General features: G+C 32.1%; 1 protein-coding gene across 1 annotated transcript in view; it reads left to right on the forward strand.

Moving 5' to 3' along the window:
• Nucleotides 1–334: 334 nt before the first annotated feature.
• LOC122531045 overlaps nt 335–21376 on the forward strand; it is a 60826-nt gene continuing 39784 nt past the window's right edge. The window contains exon 1 of the mRNA XM_043658594.1: nt 335–679. The gene's annotated coding sequence lies outside the window, so the exon portion shown is untranslated. The remainder of the gene's footprint in view (nt 680–21376) is intronic.

Genomic DNA, 21376 nt, shown 5'->3' on the forward strand with positions numbered 1-21376 from the left:
AAAAATCAGACGGGCGATCGAACCGCGCGAACAAACAGAGGCAAACAGGTTGACAAGCGGCGCACGAGAACGGAAGTCGATCGTGGGCCTTTCGTCGGCGTCTGACCCTCGTCACGCGGCGAGGCGAGGCCGAAGCCACGCGACAAATCGACTCGATTCGATTCTCGAAACAACGACGACCGACCAGGGAAACTTTCGACGACAGCTGCTGGAAAGCCGAAGCGGCACGAGGCGTACGTTCTCGCGGCGAGTAATAGCGAAGTCGATCCACGGAATAAGAAGAAGGGTCACTCGAAGCCTACTTTCTTCCTCTTTCTTGCCGGCGAAACGGGGGGAAACGTCGAACGTCGGCGTTCAGCTGAGGCTGAAACCGAGGCCCAGGCTGCGAGCCAGTTCGCGCCAGTCCGACGGACCCTCTCGACCAATCTCTGGATGGGCCTTGCCACTCGTTCACCGATACACATAGTACACACGAGCCGCGCTCGCCGAACAATTTTTTTTCACGTGCACAGCAAGTTTGTTCCAAGTTTCTCTCTTTCTTGGTTTCTCGTACCCTTTTTCTCTCTCTCTCTCTTTGGATACATCCAAATCTTCGAGTCGCTTGTGCGTTGACAAGAGGAAAGTTTGCCTAGGTTCGCCTAGGTTTGCCGAAAGTGGAACCCCGAAAGCGAGACCCTTGGTGAGTATCTTTTGTATATCTGGATTTATTAACGAGATGCGATGAATAATCTCATTAGGGTCAGCGGCAGTTTCGGAATCGTGTAAAAGTTAGATTATCGGCTGACGTTTGGCTGGGTTTGAATTTCACACGCGGCGAACAGCGTATCCTTTGTAAGGAGTGTAAATTCAACGATTCAACAAGGATTTGGGGGCAGTCAGTATTCGGCGTGAAATAAACAGAGAACAGGAGTAAATGGTGTTCTGGGTTTAAAATATTTAAACAGGACAGCACGGATTCGTAAGTCTCGCTGTCATACGGTTCTAGACTACCAAATCTACTTTAAACTTCTTCTATAGTCGAGCATATATAAGTATTGATATGAAGACCAAATAGCACAACTGATAGTGTTTGATAGTGTTGAAATAGTTAATGAAACATTATATTTAACAGTCAATGCAGTTAATAATATGTTTGATAGTTAATGAAATATTTAGATCAACTCTGTTAATATAAATTGAGGATTTTATAACGATTTATCTAATCTGGATGTGATTTTTAAAAAATAGAAGGAAATTGCATTCCAAAATTATTATGAAGACTAAATAACACAACTGATTACAGTGTTTGATGGTGTTGAAATAGTTAGTGAAACATTAAAATTATTTAACTGTTAATAATTAATGTAGTTAATAATAGTTGATAGTTAATGAAATATTAATGAAATATTCAGATCAACTCTGTTTGTTAGGAATCCAGGATTTTATAATGATTTATCTAATCTGGATGTAATTTTTAAAAAATAGAAGGAAATTGTATTCTAAAATTATTGATATGAAGACTAAATAACACAACTGATCACACTGTTTGATAGTGTTTGATAGTGTTCAAATAGTTAATGAAACATTAAAAATATTTAACAGTTAATAATATGTTTGATAGTTAATGAAATATTAATGAAATATTTAGACCGACTCTGTTAATACAAATTGAGGATTTTATAACGATTTATCTAATTCAGATGTGATTTTTAAAAAATAGAAGGAAACTGTATTCCAAAATTATTGATATGAAGACTAAATAACACAACTGATCACAGTGTTTGATAGTGTTTGATAATATTTAAATAATTAATGAAACATTATATTTAACAGTTAATGTAGTTAATAATATGTTTGATAGTTAATGAAATATTAATGAAATATTTAGACCAACTCTGTTAATACAAATTGAGGATTTTATAACAATTTATCTAATTTGGATGTGATTTTTAAAAAATAGAAAGAAATTGTACTCCAAAATCGGAAGTGTCATGAATAAAAAAAAATGTTTCCTACGACTAATATATAATTTTTTAAGCACCGATTCGATAAATCGTTAAATCACTTTAGATATAGACATATATCATTTAGATATAGGCAGCATTCCGGCAAATTCACGAAATCAGAGTCCCCTGTGTGCTGACAAAACTTGACTAGCTCACCGGAAGTGGACCTCGAGCGAGCCCTCCCTCATCGAGTAAATAGATGTATCTATCGCGTCGAATGTGTTCCATCGATCGGAACTTAAAGGATGAGATGTTGGATAAAGTCTCTTTACATGAAGGGGAGATTCTGTACAGAGGTGAAATCTTTTTCGAGGAAAGTTCGCGTGTTTTGGAGTTTTAGGAGATCAATCTAACGGAGGGGTAAAAGGTGGGATTTTTGGGTTTAGAAATGGATCTAGAGAAGTTTGAGATGTATGTTGAACACGAATTGTTGGAATATCGATTGGCTAGGTCTTACAGTCGTTCTTACTGTAGTTCAGAAAATTAATTTGTCGATTTTAATTGTATTGCTAAAATTGAGTTCTGCACGTGTTGAAGTAATTGTGATAGTTAGGAAATAGTTACAAGCGACGTCCTAGTTTGGGATAATGTTCTACTTAATATATTATAACAAATAAATTTGTTACACATTACACGAATCAATTTAATTCGAAAGAGTCTTCGTTCAATATTTTAAATTCAATTCGTACATTAATCAATTACATACGCTTTGAAATTCCAAGGATTACGTAATCCTGATTGCGCTCTATCAACTTTCAAAATCGTTGAATAATTTTAAAACTGTGCAAATTTTATATTACGTTGCAGTAAAATGATTCCAAAGTTGTACTTTGAAATCGTGTTCTACTATTTATTTAATAAATTATAATTACCCCCTCCTGAAACAATATATCAAATCAGTTTTGGAACTGGATCGAATAAAATACTAGAAGAAATATTTTTATGAAAAAAATTATCTTTGCAATAGTTGCAACTAAATTCGATTTTAAGATATCCAGTGATAACGTTCAAAAAGCCAATCCTTCGACTTTGTCACGCGTGACAGCGCCCGGGAAATATTTTCGTTCTAATTCCGCATTTTCGATATTTTCAGACGTATCCACCGCGCGTGATTTTTATACAAATCAGCCTCACGTTGCTCCCTGTCACGTGGAACAAAAAAAAAGGTTTTCACAAAACGCGTGTCAGTTGCCAGATTTGTCTGTCATTTCTGCGACGCGAAGATTCGAGACGTGAATCGCATAGTGTCAGCGTCTAGTTAGAATATCAAATTCAGAAACGAATTGACAGGCCAATAATCTCCGGGCTACCTGTTGACACGTGAGTTAAATACTAAATTGAAACCACCATGCCTGCTGTTAAGTCGCGTCCCTAAATATTAACAATAATAATAATAATAATAATAATATATAATATATATACTATATTATATATAATACTATATATAATAATATTATATAATCTAATATAATTAGATTTATAATAATAATATATTATTATATAATTAATAATACATTTAGGATATTAATAATAATAATATATTATTATATAATTATATTATATTTAATAATAATATATTATTGTATAATTATATTATATTTAATAATAATATATTATTATATAATTAATAATATATTTAGAATAATATCGTATTTAGAATATTAATAATAATAATATATTATTATATAATTAATAACATATTATTACTATTATTAATATTCTAAATACGATACAATCGCACGCCGTCAGAGGAGAAAAATAAAAATTTTCAGTAAACGTTCTCTCTCTCGTTCCCATTGGAATTCCCACCGATCTGACTAATCGACACGCTGTTGCAATCCTCCCGTCATACCTAATCGAAACACCGACAAGCGAAAGAAATCGAAAGTCTCGTTGCCAATCAATTTTACCCGAGTAGCAAACGCGAACGGCAGTATGTAACCGGTTGAAAGCGACGATCGAGAAGGGACGTGAAATCACCGATTTACCTCGCGAGGTAAACGACGATTTCGTTTCAGATCGGTTGGTAAAATAAGCCTGTCGACGCGGAGTAATCGCGTCCCATCGATTCGTCGCGCACGACGAAGATGTTGAAACACTTTCGAAGAACGTTCCGGCCACGGGAAACCGGAGAAATATTCACTCGTATCTGGCGCGCTCTGGCCAGAGCGAGATTCTAACACACTTCCGCTGGCGGCTTTTCTCCACGAACGCGCGCGATTAAGAAAAAAAATAGCTCGACGATCGAACCGGATCGACGCTCGATTCCTTCTCGACGCTCGATTCCTTCTCGACTTCTCGTTCCTTCGATATTGGAATTTGCATTCGTCCTTTTAATTCTCTTTCTGTCTCTCTCTCTTTCTCTCTCGTTCCACCTCTCAGGCAGCTGGTTCACCCTTCGTTTCCGGGATTATTGGAAACACACTTTGTCGTTTTTTCGAATGGCGGGAAAATAGTGATCTAATATGTGAATTATAAGATTATACATGAATCTAATATATGAATTAAATATATAAAATTATTTATCATTATTATAATTATAATAATTATATTATATATTAGATTATATAATACATATAGTATTATTATTATATGTAGTATTATATATATATAATATAATTATTGATAATTATTGATAATAAATTATATATATATAATATAATTATTATAATTATTAATATATATTATAATATATAATGTATATAATATTATAATATGTTATATTATTAATAATTATATTATATATTAGATTATATAATATTATATATAATATTATATATAATATATTATTAATAATTAGATTATATATTATTATTATTATTATAATTATTATATCATATATTGGAGTATATAATAATATTAAATGTAGTATTATATATAATATATTTATTGATAATTAGATTATATATTATTATAATTATGATTATTATATCGTATATTAGATTATATGATATTATTATATATAGTATCATATATAAAATATATTATTAATAGTTAGATTATATATTATTATTATTATAATTGTTACATTATACATTATATATAGTTAGATTATATATTATTATTATTATAATTGTTACATTATATATTAGATTATATAATATTATTATTATATATAGTATTATATATAATACAGTATATATATTATATATTATTATTATTATTATTATTATAAGAAATAATGATCGAAAATACTTTCGAATACCGTTCACTGTGAAAATTACGTCTTTCGTCATGTTCTTAGTCGAAAACTATATTATAACGTGCAGAAGTGTACAGTAATGTCCAAAATAAAATTTCGTTTGTAATATAATTCGTAATGTGATTTCAAAAGTAAAATTAGTGGATTTATTTAGTGAAAGTTTCTATTTTATTATTAATAATAAATTAATGATATTATATAAAAAAAAAGGTATGACGAAGTTTAATTTAACATACAATTCTTCGTTTATTTCTTTTTTTTTTTGTAATGAAATTCAATGAATTTAATATTATTATCTTTAATATAATTAGAGAAATTAAATTGTTTAGAATACTGTGTAGGAATAAGAAAACTTTCCGAAAACGTAGAATTACCGCGTTAATGTAATGTTCTTTAAAGGTAAAACTAGAAAGCATCGCTCGCAATAAGAAAGTCTAAGAAATATGACGTGAGAAGTTTAATATGAACTGCATAGGGAAAAGAAAACACAAGAGTATGTACGTATGTAAATCAGAAAATTGCTATAGGGGAAAATCAGTGACATTCTCGTTCTCAATTTTATCAAAGTGTCGGAAAATAGAAATTATTACAATAGCGTAATGGAAATTTTTATATGTATTTGAAAAATTAATAAACATTTGTTTGTTCAAACAAAGATATATGTAATATAAAAACATTTTGAATATTCGAAAATTTATATATTATTATTATACATATAAATCAACACTTTCGTGTATCTATTCTATTCATAAATTTTTATGTTTCTACATTTTCATATGTCCACGTTTCTACACTGCTATTATTTTAAAATTTATACAATTTTTCATATAATTCTAAATTTTCGTAATCTCACATTCCTATAATTTTAAATTTTTCATTTCATCGTTTCTACTTACATACAAGTATTCGTATACATTCATATGGATTTTAAATAAAATGTATAAGTATTACTTTTATTATATGCAGTTGGCAATTAATTAAATTACTGCAATTAATGTAATTAATTAAATATTCATAATGTATACTTGTTAAATATTCAGATACACTTCATTAAGTGCACTTGATGTACATATTTACATTGCGACAAGTACAGTTTTCTGCACTTTCGTGAAACTTCACAAAATTATCCAAACAATTTTACATAAACATAAATTAACTGTCTACTTCAAAAAAAAAAAAAAAAAAGAAAAACTCAATTTATATGCCGTATCTCTGTCTCGCCATCATTAACCCATCATCCAACAATCTACCGCCCGCGCCATCAGAATTCAAAGACCGTGAGAGAAAAGAGAAAAAGAGAGGGAGAGAGCGAATTAAAATTTAGTAACCACAACAACGCGATAGTACGCCGTTCATCACAATTCGTGTTTGCTCTCGGCGCGCACGATTCACCCATTATCCAACGGGAACCGCGTTCAATCTCCCAAACTGGCTTCGAATCGTCTCACGGAACAACATTTTCACGCGCGATAAATTCAAATCTAGCACGATACGAGCCTCGTCGAGTTCCCCGATCGCGGGGAACGTTCGAGAGAACGCCAGCGAAAATGGTAGAAAATTTCCCGCGAAGGCATCGAAGCACGTACGCTGGACGTTACAAATTGCACGACAGCAGCCTATAAACGTCTTCGCGGCCGCCATTAGGAGGCTTCTACGTTCCACTCTTCTCCCCTTTGGCGAGTGGCTGCAGAGAGGCAATAGAAACGAATCAAAGAAACGCGTTATACTTCGCGACAAGTGGCCCCGCGAGGATGAGGGTATCGTTCGATTTCCGAACAATTGATACAAGCGAGACAAGGTGAACCGATCGTAAACACCATTAACTGCGAGAGTGTACTCGGAAGACGCGTAAATGCGTCTTCTTTGGACATTTGGATCGTCGAGAGAGAAAGATTGAAGCCACGAGGTCATATCCCATTGGTTATTGCTACGTAGACTTAGCTTTCAGATCGCTTGATATTCCTTTCGTTCAATTTTATGTGTCTTCGTGGTCTGCTCGGAAGAGTCGAAAATGTGAACGCTTGTTGTTGGAGCATGAATGTACGCACTTCGAAATTTTGATCGTCGAGCGTGAAAGATTGGAGCGAGGTCAGGTTTCAATTATATTTGAAATTTCGAGTGTAAAAAATTGGAATAGGGTCAGGTTTTAACTACGAATGTCTCACTTTTGGTTGTTGCTGTGTTGTAATGGATGTGCAGGCTTCAAGATTGTATTTGGTATTTTTTTTTTAAATTAAATTTTATGATATTTACTAATTACATTTGAAATTTTTAGTGTAAAAAATTGGAATAAGGTCAAGTTTCAAATACGAATGTCTCACTTTTGGTTGTTTTAATGGATGTGCAGGCTTCAAGATTGTTTGGTATTTTTTTAAATTAAATTTTATGATATTTACTAATTATATTTGAAATTTTGAGTGTAAAAAATTGGAATAAGGTCAAGTTTCAAATACGAATGTCTCACTTTTGGTTGTTTTAATGGATGTGCAGGCTTCAAGATTGTTTGGTATTTTTTTAAATTAAATTTTATGATATTTACTAATTATATTTGAAATTTCGAGTGTAAAAGATTGGAATAAGGTCAGGTTTTAACTACGAATGTCTCACTTTTGGTTGTTGCTGTGTTTTAATGGATGTGCACGCTTCAAGATTGTTTGGTATTTTTTTTAAATTAAATTTTATGATATTTACTAATTATATTTGAAATTTTGAGTGTAAAAAATTGGAATAAGGTCAAGTTTCAAATACGAATGTCTCACTTTTGGTTGTTTTAATGGATGTGCAGGCTTCAAGATTGTTTGGTATTTTTTTAAATTAAATTTTATGATATTTACTAATTATATTTGAAATTTTAAGTGTAAAAAATTGGAATAAGGTCAAGTTTCAAATATGAATGTCTCACTTTTGGTTGTTTTAATGGATGTGCAGGCTTCAAGATTGTTTGGTATTTTTTTAAAATTAAATTTTACAATATTTACTAATTGTATTTGAAATTTTGAGTGTAAAAAATTGGTTTTAACTACTGAATGTCTGATGTTTGGTTATTGTTATGTTTTAATGAATGTATACACTTTCAGATTAATGTTCGTTTTACTAAATTTTATCACTGTTCTGCCAGACAATGTACTCAGAGGATATGGAAGTTCTTCGAAATTTTTCTCGTGGATCATATATTTATTGAATATTGTCTTTTTGTCCAAATAGAATTCTAAAAAAAAAAAGTTAAGACAAAATTTCCACCAAACTTTTTAAATTTAATATTTTTTTATATTTGCTCTTTTTCTTTTATTATATCAGAAATACCGTAGGAAATTTTGTTAATTCTACGTTAAATTTAAATTTAAATTTACACAGTTTTACAGTTTGTCGTCGAAAAAACTGCTTCCCGTTGTACAAAATTACACGCAAATTGAGGATATTAGTGTCTCGATAATGATTTAATGAACAGTCCCTTATTCATGCGTCAAACTCACAATAAACGAACGTGAAAGCGATTACGTGCAAAATTGTCCATTCAATTGGGCCGCGATATTAATTGTGGAAATTGTTGAACGATACTTGACATCGAAATGCAATTGAGGCAAACGTGCTCGAACGTTGCAGAATGAATCGAATATGAAAGTCGGCTGGGCGAACATTCGAAATAAGAACCAGACACATTTTACATAAAGCTTTGTTCGTTCCTTCTTTGCAACGTGATTATTGAAGAATTACTTCGAAAGTAATTACGCGAAGGATGAGATTAAATCATACGATTCATCACTTCTTGAATCTGCCTCGAACGATGAAACTTGATAAGAATATAGAAAGCATTATTAAACGAGTTAATAATTCATTTTGTCACAATTAAATTGTTTGAACGTACAGATCTGATTTAAAGATCTGATTTAAAATGTATACGTTCGAAACGATGTATAAGGTCGATTTAAAATGAATTTTAATAACGAACACCGATTAAAACAGGTGAATTTCGATATTGATTATTGGACGTCGAATATTTAAAAATTGTAAAAATATGTCGTGATATATATATATATATATATATATATATATATATATACACACACAGGCAATATGAAATTCTAGAACGCGGCGTCTTTGATAAAAATTTTAGTTTAAAAAAACATTGTATCAAATATTGATAGAAATATATAGAAAATATCTGTGTTGTCTGTAGTAAAAATATTAATAGAAATTCGGAAAGAGATGGAAACATTTCGATGGTAAACGTACGTATTCAACGTTTCAATGAAAATACATTGAGAAATTGATTAAAAAAAAAAAAAAAAAAATAGAAGGTAGCCGTAGCGCGTAGTACTTTTTACGAAAATATTTACCAAAATTCAGGCATTCATGGAAATTTAAAAACAACAGCTTCGTTATTAATATCAAAATAATAACAGTGACATGAAAGTTTATAGTTATTTATTTTATTAAGCGAGCTGTGCATAGTGTCTTTTAAAATTGATAGAAAAATACGAACAGAGTGTCTTTTAAAATTGATAGAAAAATACGAAAAATGCGAGCAACAGCATCTTTCAATCAAAAATATCAACAGAAACGTGGAAATTTATGAGAATATTATAAAATGTGTTTCTCACAAATTTCATATTTATTCTTAACAATTTATAGTTTATCATTTAATAATTTCCGCACGACATTTCTGTCACGATCTTTCAACACTATAATTTCAATAATTTTCTAATTTTAATTTCACCAATTCTACAGATAAATTCCACAGCTTTTACAAAAAGGGTAAATAAAAGCTGAGAGATCAGCGAGAATACGTATATACGAGTGACTCAAAGCCACACAGATGCGTTGACGATGTATCTTCGAACACGACCGTATCAGAAATCTATTCTGCGAAATAAAATAATAAAAAAAAAAAAGTTCCTCGTCCCGTACACGTATATATATACACACATATATATATATATATGTACACGCGAATAGAAGTCGAGACAATCGACAAGTACCGTAATCGAAAATATGAAGCGCTGCTAGTTGCTGATAAAAAGGGGAAGCGACGCTCGGCCGGTATTTACAGAGGCTCCGCGTAAATCGGGGCCATTTATTTGACGTCTGAACAGAAGAAAAATGGTAAGGATAAAAGGATGGCGGAAGTTCGACGAACGAATTCGGGGGCGAGGCCCGTTGCCCCGATAATGTTACAGTTTACATCGTAAATAACACACCGGCGTGCATACCGGAAGGCACGTCCTCGCGTTTTGCCTCGTATGGTCATCTAGGTTGCATCGACGCTCGTGTTGTATTTTCGCCTTCTTCTGCTTGTCGTCGCGTGCCGATACACCGGCACGAGACTATGCATTCCCTCGAAATAACAACGCGTTCTGAATCGTGTGCACGTATGATTCGTGAAAATATTTGTTATGAATTATAAAATAATTGTTTTGCGTTATATATTAATATTTTATATATAATAATATTATATCAACAATATAATAATATTATAATAATTACTAATTATATCAACAATATAATAATATAATAATTACTAATATTTTACGTTATATATTAGTATTTTATATATAATAATATGTAATATTAGAAATTACAATATAATAATTACTAATATTTTACGTTATATATTAGTATTTTATATATAATGACATTATATTAACGTTATTATATTATAATAATTACTAATATTTTACGTTATGTATTAATATTTTTTATATAATAATTACTAATATTTTACGTTATATATTAATATTTTATATATAATAACATATTATATTATAATAATTATTATTATATATTGTAATTACATAATATGTAATATTAGTTATTTAAACACACAGGGACTTTATCGATGACACCGTGATGAGAGACGATTATGGTAGTACTATTGATAGAATATGAAACCGAGTTAAAAACATGTAATAGCATATGTGCTACATTTGTATTTTTTTTTTTTCACAAAATTGTAGATGTTTTCGACGAAAAATTAATAATAAAACAAACACAATAGATCAATTAGTAGTAAGTTAGTAAATTAATAATAAAACAAAGACAGTAGAGCGTACAGTGATTGAAAAATTTATCACGCTCGTCTTCGTGGTGTCAGATTTCTGTAGTTTGTCAGAATCAAAGTTTTACCAGTGTACGATGATGCTACTCAGACGTAAATTAATCGGTAAACTGCTGTAGACACGTACTTAGCAAAACCGTATCACCTCGTCATAATTATGTATTAAATAACTTATCTCTAATTGCGAATTGTTATTTTCAATTGCGATTATTTGAACGATTATTTGAATATTTTATGAATGCTCGATCATAATAGTAATTCACGTATATTCTATTCGAGTATGATAATCACGAACATTTACATGATTACGATACTCGCGAATTATTATTTGGCAATTAGCAAAGAAAGAAGGTCATAATAAATGCAATAGCGTACGAGTGCCTTCTGTAAATTACGATTTACGAATTTGCCGCTGTAGATAGATTTATATAAAAAAAATCGTAATCCCCCGAAGAACAGAAATGTGTTGCATAACATTTATCCGTGTGATTTCTCCCGGTGAGATTTATCGGATCCGATCGGATTTGTTTCGTTCAGGATGTTTGTCAGGTTAGATCGTTGTCAGTAGGAAAAATAAAATAGTCATAAACTGTGATATGGCAGGGCGCAAACTCGGGCAGTGATACACGTGGATGGTAACCTATCGATTCCAGCCATTCGTATATTCCGAATGAACGGCCTCCACCGATGCGTTAATAATAACGCGAGCGGTCTCGCTGCTTCCGGTCTATGCCCATGGATTCAAAGGCTCCCGTTTACGATTTGTTTGCTAACGATGAATTTGATGCCGGCTGCTTTCTCCCCAGACCAATCTCGCTTCGAAAAGCCAGACGACTCCGCTTTCGTTCTCTTATTCGTTGACGAGCTTCAATACGAGCTTTAGGTTGTGTTTGTTTCAATAGGAACAGTGAACAAATTCTGAAGATCGTGGGGGAATTTTTTCCTTGAGAAATTTCCTTCGAGAGAGGAGCAACAAAATGACTCAAATTTCTATTTTTATTTCTTAAGAAACTGTGAGAGGGTTGCCTGTGGCAATTCAGTTCAGAATTCTGTGGAAATTTGGAAAATGAAATCGACTTTACTAGAGGGCTTTACTACTCAGTTTGTTCGTTTGAAACGGTTTTGAAGATTTCACGCCAGAGGAGAGAGATAATTCAATTTCTTCTTTTCTTCTTTTTTTTATCCTTTAGGAAATGTTGAATTCCCTCAGAGACTGAAATCAGAGAAGTTTTTTTCAAATTCTCTTTCGGAGGATTTCCTTTAATTTCCAAGAATTTTGGTAGAAGTCGTAGTTTACTTATCTCGACGTTGATTGAATCGAAATCTTTCGAGACATTCAAGTGCAAGAAAATAAATAAAAAAAAAAAAAAAGTAGATTCGACGTATATTTACAATTCCATTTCATTCGTGCCAGAGACAAAAAAAAAAAAAATTTTAAACAAAACTAGCGTGGCACAAAATCAAATAGAATTGCAAACGCGATGACAGTGAAAATGTCTCGCGTCGACTCGCGTCTTCGTCACTATTGAAAGAGACATCAACGTCAAGGCGTCAATTTCGTTCTTTCCACGTTCGAACAGCACGCGCATACTTCAAACTTCATCGAGTTATATTGTTTTCCACTTCGAGAACGCATTCGAACGTTATTAAAGCGTAGACATATTGTACAAAGATTGTCGACGAGTGGCAAAATTCAAGCATTATGGTAACACGATTCCGGCAACGAGGATTACGCGATTGTTTTCGAGAACAATCATCGCCATTTTCCAACGGGTGAAAGTCAAATTAAACGAAATTATGTTGCAGCCTTTATTCCCACGATTAAATGCCATTCTTCCAGTTATCGTTCCTCACGATCATCTTTGCTTACTAGTTCACAATCGCGCGAACATTATTGCACGAGTGTTTGTCCTTTAATAATAAGCAACGCTGTTACGCTATTACGATTATCTTATTAATAATGTGTTCCTCGAGACGTTACATAACGAAATGATTGTTTTCACTCGTGCATGTTTCTCATTCATCTTCTTTTATGATTGATTAATCAATCAAGGTTAACAATAAGATTCTCATTGTAGAGATGAGATATCTGAGAATGAAAAATGTTCGATATGTTCATTAATCTATGCCTCTACGAGTCAAAGATCTCTTGCTTGTAGATAGCGAATTTTCATGCGTTTGTAAAAAATTTTCAAGTGGAACAGAAATGTGTAAAATGTGCAAATATTCAAGATATACAGTGTTTCCTGTGACATTTAACACATGAAACAATTTTTCTAACATTTTTTTAAATCCTGCGTCTTGCAACGTGAAAGTTACGCTCGTGGTACAAATTACAGTTTGAAAAATGGAAAGCAGATTGCAGTTTTGCGAAATTACCTAAGGAGGTTGGTGAAAAAAAAACCATAAGACAGTATCACATTTTCAAAAATGTTATCTTTCATAAAAATCGACAACTAACTCGCTGCATTTAATTCTGTGAAAATTAAATGATTAAATTTCTCCAAATAATCCAGATGACATACAACTTCAAATAGCTAATCCAGAATGGACAGAAACAAAAACGAATCGATTGAATCAGAACAAATTTACATTACTATATCATAGAATATCAATATATCAAAATGATATCAATGAATATATATATATGATATCAAAATGATATCAATGAATATATCAATGAATATATATATCAATGAATATCAAAATGAAAGAAATTTGAATTTCAAGTGACTGTCTCGAGTTATCTGTTGATGATAAGCATCTCGATGACAGATAAAAGACTCGAACCTTATAAATTTCACGGGGAAACGTACACGTAAGTGGAAGCAAGAGTCGAGTTTCACCGATGTGACTTATTGGTGAATGGAGCTAAAGCTTGAATGGCACTGGTTGCGAGTACATTGATGGTATCTTCTTAAGTGGATCTGTTTCAGAGATAGTAGGTTACTGGTGCTGGATCTCTTGATCACTGGACAAGATCGATCGACGTATTCCGTTGATTAGCTGCTATTCCAGGTCGATTTCATCCGATGAATATGAGATACAAATTTCTTTTTCAAACGCATAGTTAAACTCGATTTTATTGCACGTACACGCCAGTGATGTGTACATCTTTGTCACGTGTCGCAAAGGTGTAGAAATTTTTGAGAAAATTAAATTTGAGAAGATAGATTAGGACCATTTTTTCTTTTTCATAACTCGTAGGCATACGTAATTATTGCCAATTTTAGGAAAATTAAATTTATTTAAATTTTTAAGAAAATTAAATTTGGCAAAACAGATCAGGGCGATTTTCTTTCATAACTCATAGTAAACATAATTATTGCCATTTTTAGGCAAATTAAATTTATTTAAATTTTTAAGAAAATTAAATTTGGCAAGATCAGGGCGATTTTCTTTCATAACTCATAGTAAACATAATTATTGCCATTTTTAGGAAAACTAAATTTATTTAAATTTTTAAAAAAATTAAATTTGACAAAACAGACCAGGACCATTTTTTTCATAGCTCATGCGACATACGCAATTATTTCGACGTTAATTTTATCATACTGTGAAATGATTCAGATGCAATGGTTGTAGTAAAAAAAAAATTAATCTCAATTGAATTATTATTATATAATTAAATTTATTTTGCTGTATATTTCCGACACACTTTTCACGTAGAATCACCCACTTCCTGATTGCACCATAATGATTGACAATGAGTCGTTCGGTTTAAAAAGCAACCGATCATCAAGGAACGCAAACTAGTGTTTTCACACTCGATAATAAATGTTTTAGGTTTGATTTCGCCGGATGGGTTTAATAGACGAAGTTTTTAACAGGTGAATGACAACTTGTAGCAACAAAGTTTTATTAGAGGAACTCTAATCGTTAGACTGCGAGTATTTTTTTCTTCTTTTTTTTTTATGGAAAATTAGAAAACGCACAATTCTTGTCAAATTTCTAGTTATTAATATAATTTCTGCTTCTTCAGTTTCTGTTTCAAATAATATTTATTTTCAAATTGATTTCGCCGATGATGAATTTCAAACATGAATTTCCTTGATTCCCATTGAAAAATGACAATTCAATTAATCATTGAATAATACACGAGCGATACTTCTGTATTTATTTCACTGGATTTTCTGTTGGCAAATCGAATAATCGATGAATATTCATAGAAACGATAAACGAGTCGAAGTTTGAACGAAAACTGTGGAACAGCGAAAGAGCAGAGGACACTGTCTGTAAACGTGTACCTGAGGATTTCACAAACGAAAGAAAAATCGAGTTAAAACAATTTACGATCAATCAAATTTCTCGATCGTACAGTTTTCACTTTCCAATTACCGTATACCTGCGAATAAATCTAGATTGAATTGGATTTAGCAATCAGCAGTCCGTAATAACTGACTGAAGTCTCAAATGGTTAATAAAAAAAAAAAAAAAAACAATCAAGAAAATTACAAAAAAAGAAACTAAACCGTTAAACAAATCTTGAAACACCGGATACATTCATTATAACTATCGCTTACAAGTACTAACTGTTCTTATATTCGCCGAATACATAAATAACACCGATTGCATCCGATTGAATCCGTGAACTTAAGCTGCCGCTAACATTGATCTACTAACTCGGCTAGTAAATTACGCTCGCCTGATCATTACGTAATTTTTCGTTCGTAAATTGGTGTCGTCGCTCGGCTCGTAAATCCACTCTGGCGGGATTAAACGCATCGAGTCACCGGTATCTCGGATCTAAATGTCCAATTATCATCTGTTTATCTATTTAGGTGAAAGCAACAAGTCTCTCGAACGGGAGATCCGTTCAAGAAATTCCTCCAAATTACATCTCACGCTTAGTCATGAACACGATTAGTCTAGATTATGCGCACAGATGTTATGTTATTCGTATTGAAATTAGAGAAAATAAATATCTATCAGATAGTCTGGTAACTGATGTATCAAGTACATTATTTTAATTTTTTCCAACGATGAACGGTTAATTGAATGGTTAACTGCACTGGCTGAACATCTTTCAATCGCGTGGGAGTGACTTCTTTTGTTGTGTTTCCATGGAATGATTAGTGAAATGTTTTATTTAATACAGAGTGGATATTATATAATACTGATATAATACTTGTATAAAACTTATATAATATAATATAAACTATATTTATATTTATATAAAACAGAAATTAATATTGTATTATTATTATATTTTTTATTGTATTATTATTATATTTTTTATTGTATTATTATTATATTAATATTAATATTAATATAATATATTATTATATTATAGTATTATTATATAATATTATTATTATATTATATTAATATATTATAGTATTATAATACTATTATAATACTATAATATATAGTATTATAATATATTATATTATTATATTATATTAATATATTATAGTATTACAATATTATAATATTGTTTTATATATTATAAATATATATATATATATTATAATGTTATTATAATATTATTATATTATAGTATTATATTTAAAACAGAAATTTTTTCTATTATATTATATTATATTTTTCTATTATATTATATTATATTTTTCTATTATATTATATTTAATATATTTGGCATTATTCTATTTATTTGATCAATAGATGGAAAACTAAAATTATTTTAGTGATTTCAATTGAATTCTTTAATATCTTTGAAGATCCCAACGTTTCACAGCTTTTCTCCCTTAGTATATTGATACTATAATGAAATACATAATACTAGTACTATAGCACTAGATAGCTCGTAGGCAATAAAAACTCTATTTTTGTCTAAAATAAAATTATTGTCTATAACATTATTGTAATAATATCAAATACTGGGATCACTTTGGATCCTTACGACAGTATTCTGGACAATAAATAATATGATAAGAATAAAATTAATCGTACATAATATCATACAAGTCAAATAAAAAATGAAATTATCAAATGTTCACACGTAGAAAATACTGTAAAACATGATAGAATTATAAAATGACGATATCATCGAGATTTGTACAATGGAAGTGGAAGAACTATCAAACATCACTCGCTGATACCACGAGTCTCCATTACTTTCTTTCAAGCCAAACGAAAACCAAAGTATTCTCTTAAATGTCCCAGCGCGCGAGGTAAAAATCAATTAGAGGCCACGTAGATCCATCGATCCTTCTCCCAACTTTTTCACTTCTTTCCAGGTCAATATCCTCCCGACTTTCGCGCACAATCTTCGCGCGAGGAAACGAAGGGACGGGGGCTGAAGAAAAAAAGAAAAGAGAAGAATAATCTCTCGCAACCACGTTTTCCACATTTTCTTTTAAATTCTCGTGTGTGTGTGTGTGTGTTCCTCGTTCGAAACAGCGAGAAGTCGGAACGAAAATCCCGTATTTCGATTAAAAACAGAAAAAAAAAAGAAAGAGAGGGGAGGGGACAGAGCGATTAAATTGGAATTGACGAAAGTTGGAAAGAAATTGTCGAGTGTTACATTTCTATCCGGTGACTTCGTTACGTTCGATTCCAATTGAACCCGCGGCGATCATTTCGATTGCTTAATTAGACGAGTGAGGGTGGTTGGGGGGGGGGAGGGAGGGAGGAAGGGGCGCGGATTCATGGAAAAGCGCGAACACAATCGAATTTCACTGGCAGCTCGTCAGCAAGTAGGTCGACGCACGCTACGAATTTTCACCTCTCTTTCTCTTTCTCTCTCTTTGTCTTTCTCTCGTACGTTCGATAAACGAATCTCCGTGAACGTTTCTATCGAAGGCGTGGAGGACGCCTGTTATCGGGCAAGTTCAACCACGATATTCATAAGCGTATCGCGAAAATATCAGTCTCGTTTGTTTCTCGCGCTCCATTGCGCGCCCTCTGCCCCCGCGCGATTCGTCGACGTGTACTCGATAATGGCCGAACGGTGATTCCGTGGATTTGTGTGCGGCGATATTCGAAGGGGAAAGCAATTGTCACGAGACGCGTGACATCTCCTCGTTACGATCGGTGATTTGGTGAAGTCTGAAATTGGAAGATCGTTGCGACACGAGTTGTAGATTGTAGGAAAGCAAGAGTTTCGTGTTTTTATTTAGAACGAAAGTATTTCGATCTCGCACAAAGTTGGAAATCTGATAGCTTGTTTTTTTTTTTTACGAACGTTAGAAATCGAAAGCTTAAAAATTTAAGCTGGTCGTTGGGAAATTTAGAAATCGAAAGATCGGATAATCAGGGGTTGCGAGAAATTTGAAAATTAAAAAAATTCGGGATTAGAAAAGTCTGAGAGTTAGAAATTGGAAGTTTAAAAATTAAAAAAATTCGGGATTAGAAAAGGCTGAAAGTCAGAAATCGGATGTTCAAAAATTTAAGCTGGCCGTTGGAAAATTTAGAAATCGAATGGGAGAAATTTAAAAATCAAAAAAATTCAGGATTAGAAAAATCTAAACATTAGAAATCGGAAGCTTATAAATTTGAGCTGGTCGTTGGAAAATTGAGAAATCGAAAGATCGGATAGGCGTTGCGAGAAATTCGAAAATTAAAAAAATTCGAGATTAGAAAAGTCTGAACATTAGAAATCGGAAGTTTAAAAAGTTTGAGCTGGTCGAGAAATTCAAAAATTAAAAGAATTCGGGATTAGAGAACCCCGAGAATTAGAAATTCAGCAATTAGAAAGAATTTCAGGAACCGATTGGATTTAGTTTTCGGCAACCAAGAACTTCGAAATTGGAAAAATTTCGGAGTTAGAGATTTAGGAACTTGGGAATTTCAGAATCAAAAACAATGCAAAGTGTGCACATCCAAAATATTCGTAAATGAAAAACATTCGAGAATTAAAATCGTTAGAAATCATACACGCATTTATGTCCACCTCTCACCTGTGACTTTCGCGCATGTGATTTCGCACACACGAGGGAGTTAAAACCTCGTTCCTAATTTCGGCGCGCATTCAGCTCGGAAAAACGCGCGACTGCGGCCATTAAACTATCAGCGAGCGCATTATTAGACCCACCGTTTACCGCAGAAAATTCTCAAACTACCAAAACTGATCCCGCCTGAACTGAAAACCCAGGGGAATGAACCTTGTTTCGTGCGTCGCCGCGGCAAAGCGGCGAATTCGCTCAAGCTTTCCCCGCACAAGTGTTCCATTCATTCCGCTCAGACGCGCGACGAAAAGCGCTCGCCTCTTTGCCCCCGTGTTCTCGAAATAATTAAAAAAGTCGCGAATAAAGACTTCTCCACGACGCGAGAACGCCTCGTTTTTTCGTCGCGTGCTCGTTAACGCGCTTACGTGCAGGCTCGTGCACATTTTTTCTCTCCTTCTCTCTTTCTCCTTTTCTTTTCTTTTCTTTTTTTTTTTTTTCTTTTCACGAAGATGAGCCGACAAAGTCCTGATTAGAAACTGCAACCGCTGAACAGAGTTGAAAAGTTGTTTCTGCTTAAACGTTGCGGGCAGTAGTTTCGCCTCTTCTTCGAACTTTCAACCCTTCCTTCAGAAAGTAAGGGTTGCGTTTAAACTGAAGACGCGGGAACCACTCGTTCGTTGGTCCAAGTCGAGAGAATTCGAGTCCAAATGAGGGTTCGTTCTCGTTCGCTCATTGTTGGTAAATGGTCCAACTGATACTCGCTTGATTTTATGTCAAACGCACGAGAAATGCAATAATTAAATTAGCTATCCGTATTCGTGCGTTTATAGAAAATTTGGACGTGCAGAGGAATATACAAAAACATTTTTATATTTTTTATATATATATATATTTATATTTTTATATTTTACATATATATATATTTATATTTTTATATTTTACATATATATATTTATATTTTTATATTTTACATATATATATATATTTATATTTTTATATTTTACATATATATATATTTATGTTTATATTTTTATATTTTATATATATATTTATATTTTTATATTTTACATATATATATATATATTTATATTTTTATATTTTACATATATATATATATATTTATATTTATATTTTTGTATTTTATATATATATTTATATTTATATTTTTGTATTTTATATATATTTATATTTATATTTATATTTTTATATATACATACATGTATAAATATATTCGTAGCTCAATTACGATTTACGTTAAACGAGCACGAATTTCATCTATATTTTCATACGTTTACACATATGTAAAGCTATATTCGTAGTTTAATTACTATTTATGCTAAACGAGCACGAATTTAATCTAAGCGCACTTTGAGAGTCTTCGTACTTCAGATCGTGTTTATATATAAAGATATAAGGAGCGAGATCGATGGTTTTCGTTGGAAAGCTTCCGGTGCCGCAACCTAACGTAGCTGCGGTTTCCGGTGCGCGCGGTAATCGAAGCCGCGGCATCCGCTGAGCGATTCAGAAAAAAAAAAAACTCGCCTTCCTGCGTCTACCGAGGCAATTATTGCATTTATTATTCTCGATTAATGTTCCTTTTTATGAAATTTTGTTTCTACTCGACGATTACATATTAATTGACTTGATTTTGATTTTCAATTCGGGTCAGTGAATAGAAAATTTTTGATACAGATGATTTTGTAAGTAACGTAACACGCGAAGTCCAGTTTCCTGCGCTGCTAATACAATTAATGAATAAAGATATTTACGTATGTAGCACACGTTCAAATTAACAATGCCCGATGGGAAATGCTGAAAAATTAAATTTTTAAAATTTAAGGGGTAATTCAGAAAGTAGCATTAGACTTTGTAATTGAATTCAAGTTCCACGAACTATTCCTAAAGAAAGTTTCTCATACAAATTTAATGTCGAGGCTAACTCTTACGTAAGAGAAACGTTAGCCGTATAAAACAAAATAATGCTCGTATGTAGCACTGAAGAGTTTCAAACAATTAAATAGTAAATCTTCATCCGTTTAATTACAAAAGTATACATAAACAAAAGATACCGTGTGAAGCAACAAACTTCCTGTTAATTTACCGGAGATTTTAACGAACCGGAATTTTGCAAATTTAATTCGAACTTGATTGAACAAGGTTTATCATAAATAAACAAATTAGATATAACAGTGGCAGATTGCCAGATTTTTAAACAGTTCTGAGAATTAAATTTTGGCTGGACATAGCCTCTGGATATTTCGTTGTACGCAGTACACATTATAAA

The sequence above is a fragment of the Frieseomelitta varia genome, unplaced genomic scaffold (genome assembly GCF_011392965.1).
Source record: "Frieseomelitta varia isolate USP_RPSP 00005682 unplaced genomic scaffold, Fvar_1.2 scaffold_371, whole genome shotgun sequence".
Classification (NCBI taxonomy): Eukaryota; Metazoa; Arthropoda; class Insecta; order Hymenoptera; family Apidae; genus Frieseomelitta; species Frieseomelitta varia.